Here is an 11,168-nt window from a genome sequence, read left to right as displayed (position 1 = left end):
CCCCCCCCCCCCCCCCCGCCCCTGTCTCGCCGTCTGTGCATTAGCCTTGATATTATTCCTCCGTAATTGTGCCGAGGCCAATCGCTCGATCGGCGGAGTGTCATTGGACTCTCCGCCGGAAGCGAACCAGGGAGCCCGACGTGCTGCCACCTGCTCTATCGATCGTCCACCTACGCTTCTCTCTCTCTCTCTCTCTCTCACCTTCCTGCATTGCGTGTGCACACACGAGCGTGCGTGCACGCGCTCCACTCGACCGACCAGCGGCCAGTCGCTGCTCCTTCGCGCCCTTCCGTTTCTCGTCTGCCGGTGTATCCTGCCTGTCTCGCGGCAGCGATACTTTCGCGAACGGTATTTATTTTTTTTTTTTATTGGAAGAATCGGTATTTATTTTATTTATTATATTTGCTTATTTCTATTAAAATGGCGTTTATTATATTAAAAGAAATCGCATTTCGGGGCCGATATCGCGCTTGAAAAAAGTGTGCGAGCGGTGATGTATTTTGCCGCGATGTTTGCACGAGAGAGAGAAAGAGAGGGGGAGTAAGCCGCCCGTTATGCATGGGACAGGGATGCAGACACGGATTAAAGCCGAGGTGTAACGTGATTGTCGCGACGCGTTACAATGGTAAACGTAGTAAACGATCCTTTCGTGTTATACATCCGTTTGCGTAGCGCTGCAATCGCGCGTCGTTGTTGTGACTTCTAATTAGCGTTGGCGGTATAAACCCAAGTAATTTCTCTTCCCCGGTACGTCCCCGAGTTCGCCAAGAGGTATTACTTGGGTATTCAAGTCGTCACCGTCTGAAGACGACAGGTAGCCGGATATCTAGGAATTAAAAATCGCCCGTGATACCCACGTGATACTCACTTGACCTTTGCCCTTGATTTTCGTAGCAGCTGGTTCCGTGTCAGCTTCGTTCTTAGTTTCGCAATATTTCCTATATGCGAAGAATTTCTCTCGAAGATATAAACATTCATCGAATCGAAAAGGTACTGTAGTAGTCTTGCTGGGCTAGGATATATATTGACAACGTCGAAACAGTTTCGAGGCAGTATGGGAAATTTTGGAAAACAACGTGAATGACACGATTAAAATTGCACATCGCTGCACAGGCATCATGGTCTGTGTTACGAACACGAAATTACAATAAACGAATATTCTATCTGTTGCTGTCACAAATGTGCATATAGTAGTAGTACTATATACCGTAAACAATTTTTTGTAGAATTTAACACACTTCATATGTCCCAAACGGTCCGTTCAGATTTTTGTGTTGATTTAACGCAAATATGTTGAGAAGTAACACATATAGTATGTCAAAAATTAATACAAAAAACATGATTCTTTGACATTATTTATAAGCAAATTTTATGTAAAAATAACATATTTATAATTCTAAAAGTAACTAAAAGGAAAAATTATTTTTCACCTTTTTTTCGTTATATGGATATACATTAAAAAATATATTGTACTTGTGGTAAAATTTCTTTCAGTTCTTGTTAAAATTTATGTGTTAAATTTTTAACACATCCGTGTATTAATTTAACATAATGTGTTCATGTCATGTCAACAATTTTATGTTGTGTAATAAAACACGTTGATTTAACAGATTTAACGACTATTTGTTTTACCGAGGAAAAATAGCTCTAAAACTACGTAATTTTCATCTCAAGTGTATATTTACATACAAATTATGTTATTTTAACACAAAAGAATGTTGAATATTAATTCTACACAAAATGTTAAATATTCATTCAACGCGGATCTTCAAATAGCACAATCACATTATGTTACATTAACACACGGCCATGTTGAGAATTCAACGAAACTTTTACCAAGTATCGATTTTAATACAAGAAATGTTTTTTAAAAAACCTTTTTTACTTACATGTACGTCACTACCCGGGATAAAATGTTTTTTCATGCTGACATTAAAAATAACGCGCTCCAAGTTGCAGCGTCGAAAATACATGTTTCAGTATGGGACACTTTTTACTTTATTGATATTTCCTCATACGTACGATAAATTCATACATAAAGTCAGAATATCAAATTAAAAAATATCTGATCAAACTGTTTATTACTGCTGTCATATATACATATAAAATGCTAACTTCAATATGAGTATATCTTAGTCGCGCAATACAAGTCTAGTAAATTATACTATTAACATGCTATAGTATATTATGCAACAAAAAAAGTCTGCGTGTGCATACGCTAATCACGACACTCGAGTGCCCGGATAATTTTTTCAATAGACAGGTACCCAGGTGTATCCGGGAAGTAATACCCACAGGACCGGCTCCTTTCGTGTCGCACACTCGTTTCCGTGCCTGCGATCGTTTGCCGTCGTTGTGTGAGTTCTAATTAGAGCGCCGTCGGCACGAATCGGGTGTTTTCAATTTTTATTTTTCGAATTGGTGTTGTCAGCGTGATCCTCGGGTGCTGCCCCGATATCGACATCGCTGTTTGTCTAACATCGTTATTGGGATATCGATCGGCGGGATTATCGATGCTTGCGTTAACACCGCTAACGCCCCGCGTTGTCCTCCTTAATTTAACTGAATGCCAGCGCAGACGCGCGCAGTTATTACGTGTACGTTGCTCAAACAACAACGGGCGAACCGGTTCTACTTAGCGCGCGACAATTGCACCGTCCCCCGGGGAGAAATAGTTGCGGGACCGAATAACCGTATCCCATTTACGTACGTGTCTGTGTCTCTATCGCCGCGAATTAGCGCTACGTGTCGACACGTCGGGAGAGCCGCGACAAACGGGAAATAGATTCGCGTCGCGTCCCGTCGTCTGGATTTCCCCAGCTCTTCAATCCGCGAAAACTCCGGGACTTATCTAACTTAAACACGCGCGTCCCCCATCCGTTTCGAGTGCTCGCTACTTTTCTGCACGAGCGTATCGCGTTTCGCGCAGCGGCAATCGAAATTCCCGAGTGACATTCACGTATTTCCCACCTATCGACATGCTACGACGTGATACGCGCAGAGAAACACGGAAAGAGAACGAGATAGATGGATAGATAGATAGATAGATAGATAGACAGATAGATAAAAAGAGAAAGGGAGAGAGAGAGAGAAAGAGAGACAGGTAGGGAAGAGAGGAGGGAAAATAGGGGAAAAAGATGCGCAGATTCGTGTTTCGTTACGCTCGTAAAAATTCGCGATATTTTCATATCAAGCCTGCGCATCGTCGGAAAGTATCCCGTCGCGTTTTCGCAGCACCGCCACTCGCCTGGATTTTGTCTCGTTTCAGGACGTCCCGCTTTTATCCCCGCGATACCCTCGTAAAGATATATGGCGTTCGAGATCGCGGTCGAAATCGAGGGAGAGGGTGNAGAGGGTGGGGCTGACGAAAGAGGGGGGGGGGGGGGAGGAGTGTTCACGGGGGAACGACGAAGGTCTCGTGTAAAAGCGCGACGATCTCGCCTAACGATCGACGTCTCCACGCAGCCTCGGTGCTTTCCAGGTTAATTAAAGGAAACGGCGGGCGATTACGCGATGATACGGCACTGTAAAATGACGTGGGGATTAATTTCAGACTGCGTCGGCAATGCGTCGGCGGTCCAAGCCGGGGGAATAAAAAGAATACGGCGAGAACCCGTTTAGTTTCAATCGGAAATTCGCGGACCAAAGTATAACGAGATTCCAGTCCGAACGCGGTTACGAAGCTGGTCGCGAGATTGTATAGAGATTGAAAGAGAGAGGGAGGGAGAGAGAGAGAGAGAAAGGTAGATACGTAGATAGATAGACAGATAAATTTAACCCTCTCTGGGATTAAAAACTCCCTTGGGTACTCAATACATACATATCAATATTTACAATATAAGCGCAAATAAATATCCAAAATTAAATAGTGCAATAAATTTACAGTCTCGAAGTACGATCGACTATCATTAAAGGCCAGACACGATATCTACTCACACGGCGCAGTAACAGAGAAATATAAATATATAATTTATATGAAATTGCAATTATATATATATATATATATATATATAATATTCTAATATATATATATATAAAATTGCAATTTTATACATCGAGAGATATCAAATTACTGCGTGATTTATCAGAGTCTTACAATTGCTTGTAACTGTTCAGAGATATTGAATACATTGTAGTATTTGTTTATGTATTTTCGTGGTATCGTGGTATACACATACATGTGTGTGTGTGTGTGTGTGTGTGTGTGTGTGTGTGTGTGTGTGTGTGTGTGTGTGTGTGTGTGTGTGTGTGTGTGTGTGAACAGTTACAAGCAATTGTAAGACTAATAAATCACGCCGTAACTCGATATCTCTCGATGAAGTAGAAATTGAAATAGTTGATTTTTGAAAGCTACCAATGAATTCGAATCGGTGATATCATCAGGGAGAGAAAGAGAGAGGGAGGAAGAGGAGGGGAGGGAAAATGAGAGAAAAACAGAGAGAGATATTCGCTTCAGCGGCAATGAGGGAAGGCAAATTGAATTTTGCGTCAAAGTAGGTCATTATGTATAATTACTAACATTTAACGCGAACGAGCGCGAAACCCCTCTACAGGATAGCAACAAACGTCGCACTCGCCCCACCGCCGGGAAGGTGCTTTCCCGAGGATTTATGTCATCGGCGAATTCTGAATCGCGGTGGCCACGGATCCACCGGATTGTCGGAGCCCGAGTTTCGAAATATCCTATGCTTTATTTTTCGTACGGCGTTTATCGGCCGGCATTTTCAGGACGTTTGATATGGAAATCGACAGTCTCCGCGGCCGAGCGATATAGCGAATCCTTTGAGAGCAAGAGGTCGTAAAACGTGACTGTACGTCCTGTACCTCAGAAACGTTCTCGACGACGCCTTAATCTCCATTCCGCCTCTTAATGTCCGGATAATCGTTCGGAATCTTTGATCGTGACTCGCACGCATGAAATGTTTCAGTGTGTGTGTGTGTGTGTGTGTGTGTGTGTGTGTGTGTGTGCGCGTGCGTGTGTGTGTGTGCGTGCGTGTGTGTGTGTGAGAGAGAGAGAAAGAGAGAATCGGAAACTTCCATCGCAACAGCTAACATGACCTCTCGTTCGTTACCTTCTTCTCTTTGTGAAGGGTTAAGTAGAAGTAATAGAGCTAAAGTAATAGAAATAAATTCCGAATGTATCCTTGAACATTACATTTCCGCGAGTCAACGACGAAACACTGCGAGTTATTAAAATTCCGCGAGATCGCGGAGCAATTTCACATCTCGAGGCTGTGTTTTAATCAAGTTACACAAATTACAATAAAACTTCCTCGAATTGAAATTTTAGCTCTATGTTAAACTTTCAATTTTATAACATAGTAGGAGCTAAAATTGCAAAACAGATCATTTCAATTCTAATAATATATTATAATCGCTACTTTGACCCTGATATCTTAATTTTCTTAAATTTTCATTTTAGCTGTTTTAGCATCAAATTAGGTCGTTGAAGGCAGGATGAAAATTTAATCTGTAAAATTAAAGATTCAAGAGAGAAGTTGCAAAGTATCAGTATTGTCAAAGTAGGTTTTTATTAGCTTAGGCCGTTTAAGTAGGCGCAAATTATCCTTAAGGAGATTCTAGCGCCAAGTGCCGTATTTCCAGTGACGCATTTCAAAAGAGCTTTTCATAAATTTACTATTTGTCAGACAAAATTTCTTTTCTATTCCTTCGCGATTGCGCATCCATGGGCGATTTTTCGCCGACGCGGATCATAGGCAGAGACACAATATCACGAGGAATTATTAGTTAACGATTCGGTGGACCGAATGTCGAGAAGCGATCGTCGTTAATCTCCGGGCGCACGAGGCCGCTCGTAGATCTGCATTAAAGCCGTCTGATTTCGTATCGGTCATGCTGCATTAATTCCGCGTAATTCGTCGGCGGTGGAGGAGGAAAGAGAGGAGCGGAGAGGAGAGGATCGTGCAGGGCGCGTGCATTTTATCAGCTGAAAACTCGCGATTTATGCGATCGTGTTCCGGGGCTCGCCGCTTTAAATAGCGGTCGAGCTCGCGCTATCGCGCCGCTATTAAGTTAATCGGCTCGCGCGTGTGCACCTGATGCGTGTTGTGACTCGCAAAGTCGTTTTAATAATAATGATAACAATAATAATAATAACAACGCGAATAGAGTAGAAAAGTTTCGATGATACGGAGAACGAGACCGACAGAGAGTGAGAGAGAGAGAGGGGGGGGGGGGAGCAGCGTTACAAAGAACGTCGAGGCAATCTTGAAACGCGCTGACCCGGCACGACGTTGCTTTTGCGTCTCGCTGGGAAAGGGGGAAAATTAAGAAAATTATCCCGGAGTTTCCACGCCTCGCGCGAACCTCCTCTCCGACACTTTGAGCTTCTCGCTACCACCGGAGGCCATGGCCGGGTTTAAAGTGTTAATCTTTAATCCCAGGAGCGTAAAACGTTAAATATATTTGCGTAACACATCGCGGTAATCGTCCAGTCGGCCGGTGGTAGCGCGTTTGCAGGAAAGAAAAATGCGAGAAACGTCGCGCTTTTTGTTATTCGCGCGTATGGATAGCATAATAGACGCGCAACGACGAGGCTGCTCCGGCTTCCCCGACGCGTACGATATACGACGACGACGCGCGCGCACCTTCAGGTCGCGAGAGATACGAATCGTTCCACAAACTCCGTTTCATAAATATTTAAAAGCTAATACACAGAAGTAGTTATTTATCCCGATGACGAAGCGCGCGATTCCCCGCTCGCGCTGCTCCGGTCGTCGGCGTAAACGTCTCTCGTGACACGCTCCGCAAAAAAAAGTCGAAGAGTCGAGCGTAAGCGAGAAGTAGGAGCGGTAGTAACAGTAATAATAGTAATAGCAGCAGCAGCAACAGCGTATCTGGCGATTAATAATCCCGTTCTCCTCCCCCAGCCCGAGGCTTCCTCGGATCGCGTCCATTTTTATCGAGCAAGAGGCGCCGAGAGCTGACGGCGGAGAACGGCAAGAAACGAAAGACCGTCCCGCAACGATCGTTTCCGGTCTCGCGCAAGAGAGGAGCCGGTTCCCCCAGGAGGGGCTCGAGAGAGAAATACGAGCGTATTTCGGCGCGATCCATCCAGCTCGGGCTCCTTTTTTCCATTTCGACGAGGTGGACACGATCGATGACGCGCAGAGCGCGTGAACGAAAGCGGGCGTGTCGGGATATCGGAAACTCTCGTGTGGATTTCATCCACAGCCGCGTCCCCGAGTAATAATAATAATAATCTCGAAGTACCTCCGAAGTAACGAGGCCGGTGTTAAGCGAGAGAGACCGTCGAAGAGCCGCGCTCCCTACTCCTTCAGATTAGAAGCCATTTCTCGGGGGAGATCACGCGACAGTTAACCCACTTCTTGTCCGCTCTTGTCCCGCTCTGTTCTCGCTCTCGGTTTCTTCTTCCCCGGCGCGAACAATCGCGGAAAACGAGGCTGCTGCGGGCGAGGAAAGGAGGAAGCAAAGAAGGAGAGTCTCGGGAGAGTCTCGAAGCGGAGCCCGTCGGCCCCGATCCAACGCGGTTCGGTCGCGCGATTCTCCCTTCGAGCGCGCAACCCTCTCTCTCTCCTCTCGCCGCCACTTTCCTCGGTTTCTCTTTTTCGAAATCGCCGCAACGATCGGAAGTCGATAAACGTAAGAGCGGAGTAGACACAGCGGATTGCGCGCACAGCTCGCGCGCTTTTGTTTTCGCGAGCGTACCCAAAAAGGGTTTTCCTTCGAGGCTGGCTCTTCTTCGCGTCGGACGTGTCCTTATTAGAGCCCCGTTTCCAACATCTGCTTCCTATCCTCCTTTCCCTTTATCCTCACGTGCGCGTCTGTACGTGCGCTAATTCGCAGGATCGCGATCGGGGCCGTCCGACGACGGCTCTTTGTACCTGCATACCGTGCACTGTGCCACGAATACTTCCTCCCACTGCTCCTTCCCCTCTTCTTATCGTCATGTATTATTCCGTGTGTACCGTATAAAAGGCGTGTGTTTTGCGAGACGCCGGTATTACGATATGAATACCAAATGCCGGGACAATACACGGGGGCTCCTCCGCGTAATTCCTCTCCTTCCTTCCGCGTGTATCTCTTGCACGATTGTGAGAGACCGTAGCAAAAGACAGAAAAAAGAGGAAAAGGAAAGAGGTGAATAAAAAAAGGAGAGACCGACCCGCTAAGCTCTTCGCGTTCGGCCTGCAAAGCTGGCTGCGTCTCTCGCAGCAGTAGTGGGATCAACGTCGGGGCGGGCTGGAAGTTTTGTATAATCCGCCGTAAGGCGATCGCGCGCGTCGGGCCGGATCGAGGTTGCCGGAGGACTCGCCGCCTTAATTATGCGTCATTATGGCATTATCCGTATCGTATCCACCGTCGCTCGAGCCCGCTTATGTCCCCCCGCCCAACTGTCCCTCTCTTGTCTCTCTCCCCTCTCTTTTTCTCGCTTTCTCTCGCAGTCGTCGTTTGTACGATCGTGGGGCAAATCAGATCGCGTGCGCGACGTACGATTGGCCGATGCTCCGAGCGCTAAGTGACGACAATCGGATTAAACGCGGGGAAAGGGAAGCGACGTATACCGCTCTTTGCGACTTTTCCACGATCTCCGCGTCCTGCGAATTAACGAGTGATAGCGACGGTAAATTTTTGTGTGTATTCTCTCTCTCTCTCTCTTTTAAACGCGCGAGAGGCGCATTCTAGAAACGGACAATTTGCCATTGCGTATCTCTCTCCGCTTCGCGAACGAAACGTTTTTAGCTCGCCGGCTATTAATTAAAACGAACGAGTCGTCGTGCACGTGCGACGGCGCGTGAAATAAACGGCTTGCCCAACAACTACTGACGACGACGACACAACGTAACATTCACGCTTTAACGCGAATTCATTCGGGACCTTTAACAGCGATCGAACGCTCTCGCTGGTAGCCGCTATTGTTCCTTGCGAAAAAACCGACGCGCTTTATATCGCGAGAACGCGCGCGCGCTTCCCGCGGGGATCACGCGAGCGCTAATTATTTCAGTTAATTAGTATAACAACCGCGTCCGCCGACTTCATTAACCCCGTTCGCAAGTCACTTGCATGCGGGCCGCATTAATGCGTTATTCGCTCCTTCAGCTTTCCTCGCCGCCTTTTTGTCGCAATGTCGCCTTTGTGCGCTGAAACTCCGCACAAAGACGACATTTCTTCGTTTTCCGATCTCCCGCGGGAGCCGTTCTTGTTTNTTTTTCGTCCCCCCCCCCCTCCCCCCATCACTCTCTCTCTCTCTCTCTCTCTCTTCCTCTCCTTCACTTTTTCTTACTCTTTCTCTCGGAAAACCGACGGCGATGACAAGCGCTATCGCATCTCCCTGTCATGCACGGAATATCCCCGTGTGACTAGCAAGCCGAACTATTACGACGTGTGGAGAAACTTGCGGAACGTCGGGATGGTAATTACGCCTGACTACCCGAAGTTGAGCCAAGACTCGACTCGTGGTGCGCGTACAATCACGCGTAATCGCGTAATCGCATTATCGCGGTAACCCAGGCGATGCGTGCCAGGCTAAAAATCGCAGAGGCTTCGCGCCCCTTTTACGCGTCGTCCTCGAAAGGAACGATCTTACGCGAAGAGAAAACAAGAGGGTAAAAGAAAAGCGTTTGTTATAGTCCTAAGGCAGGCTCTCTGAGGACTTAAAGTATACATGTGAACGATATAAGCATATTGTTGAGTTTATATAATAGATATAAAGCAATTATAAATCAATTACGCAAGTAGGTTTAAGATGAAAGAAAGCATGAAGGAAAAAATAAGGATTCAAAGTAAGAAAACTCATTGGAGAGAAAAGTTATTAGTTCTATTGGCATGCAGAGAAAGGAAGGAAGTAACTAGGGAATTTGAAAGGGAGAGGAATGAAATGAGATGAAATGAGGAAAACGCGGAGAAACAGTCGCAGCGCAAAAGATAAGAACTTGAGTGGTAGAAGTAGCAGGAGAAGAGGAGACAAGAGAAATAGTTAGAAAGTAGGGGAGAAGGAGGGAAGCGTGGATTTTAGGAATTTTAGTTAATTAAAGCGCGTTGCAGATTAGAATTACGGAGTAACGCGAGTGTAACGCGTTTCATTTTGCATGCTTCTTTTAAGTCGCGTTTTTTAATCGACGAAATTTTCAATCGCCGAATTTGATCGAACAATATTACCGGATGATATTTCTCGCCAAGGTGAGAAACAGAGAGAAAGAGAAGAAGAGTAGAGAAGAGAGAGGGGAAGGGGGGAGGGGGGGGGTGGTATCGCGAAAGTATTCCGGGAAAAAACTGTCGCAGGGACAAGAAGAGCGCCGGTAGAAAGATTAACGACTCTAGAGATACACCTTGCGTGCAAAAAAGAAAGAAGGGGGACGAGCCGCTTTTAACGACTTTTTGTGCGCGCGTTACGTTGTAGCTTTTACGCGTTCGACGCGTATGTATATTCGAGCTCTCCCGTCCATTTCCGTGCTTCACGTATACTCTCTGAGAACGCAAACGGTAACAGCAACGCGGCGGGGCAAACAGTAGCAGCGGCGAAACGAGAAACGTGAGCTCTTTCTCTCTACTTCTCTATTTCCCTCTATTTCTCTCTCTCTCTTTCTCTCTCTCCCTCTCGCTGACTGCATTTATCTTTGATTTCCACAACACATACGGCCTGATTTCCCAGAGATTATGTATTATAAATCGCGAGGATTAAAGTTACCGTAAATCGCGAATTAGGAGTCATCGTGAACGCGGATACAGGGGGCAAACATGATTAGACACGTGTCATCCTGCGTGAAGTGTGGGCGGGCAGAGGACGGGACGATTGAAAGGGATCCCTCCACGTGTAAACCGCGTAAAGGATACCGTTGAGGATACGCTCGGCTACGACAAAGCGTGTCCGCGCTATCGATCGGCGAGAACAACGGCATCGTGGTCGCGGGGAGAGTCGCGAACGAGAATCCGGCGCTTTACCAGAGCGTTTTCCGTACCGAGAGGCCGAGGGGAGGAGAGGGCGGCAGAGAGAGAGAGAGAGAGAGAATGAATAGCAGAGGGAAGGAAGCACGGACGATTTTTCCCGTCGTAATCCACAGAAGATGCATAATATCTGTCAGGGACAAAGGAAACATTCCATTAAGGAAATGAGCCGAGAGACATGTTAAATTACGTTTGTTTCGTGCCACGGAACGACGCCTCTTACATCGTTGAATTTACTCCGT

General features: G+C 46.4%; 1 protein-coding gene across 5 annotated transcripts in view; it reads left to right on the top strand.

Moving 5' to 3' along the window:
* The window catches only part of LOC106744500 (serine/threonine-protein phosphatase 2B catalytic subunit 2-like), a 161,194-nt gene that overhangs the window by 105,258 nt on the left and 44,768 nt on the right, over positions 1 to 11,168 (top strand). The window lies entirely within an intron of this gene.

The sequence above is a fragment of the Dinoponera quadriceps genome, unplaced genomic scaffold, assembly GCF_001313825.1.
Source record: "Dinoponera quadriceps isolate SergipeBrazil2010 unplaced genomic scaffold, ASM131382v1 scaffold1266, whole genome shotgun sequence".
NCBI classification, from domain to species: Eukaryota; Metazoa; Arthropoda; class Insecta; order Hymenoptera; family Formicidae; genus Dinoponera; species Dinoponera quadriceps.
Note: the sequence above shows the minus strand (reverse complement) of the source record. Positions and strands in the feature narration are given on the sequence as shown.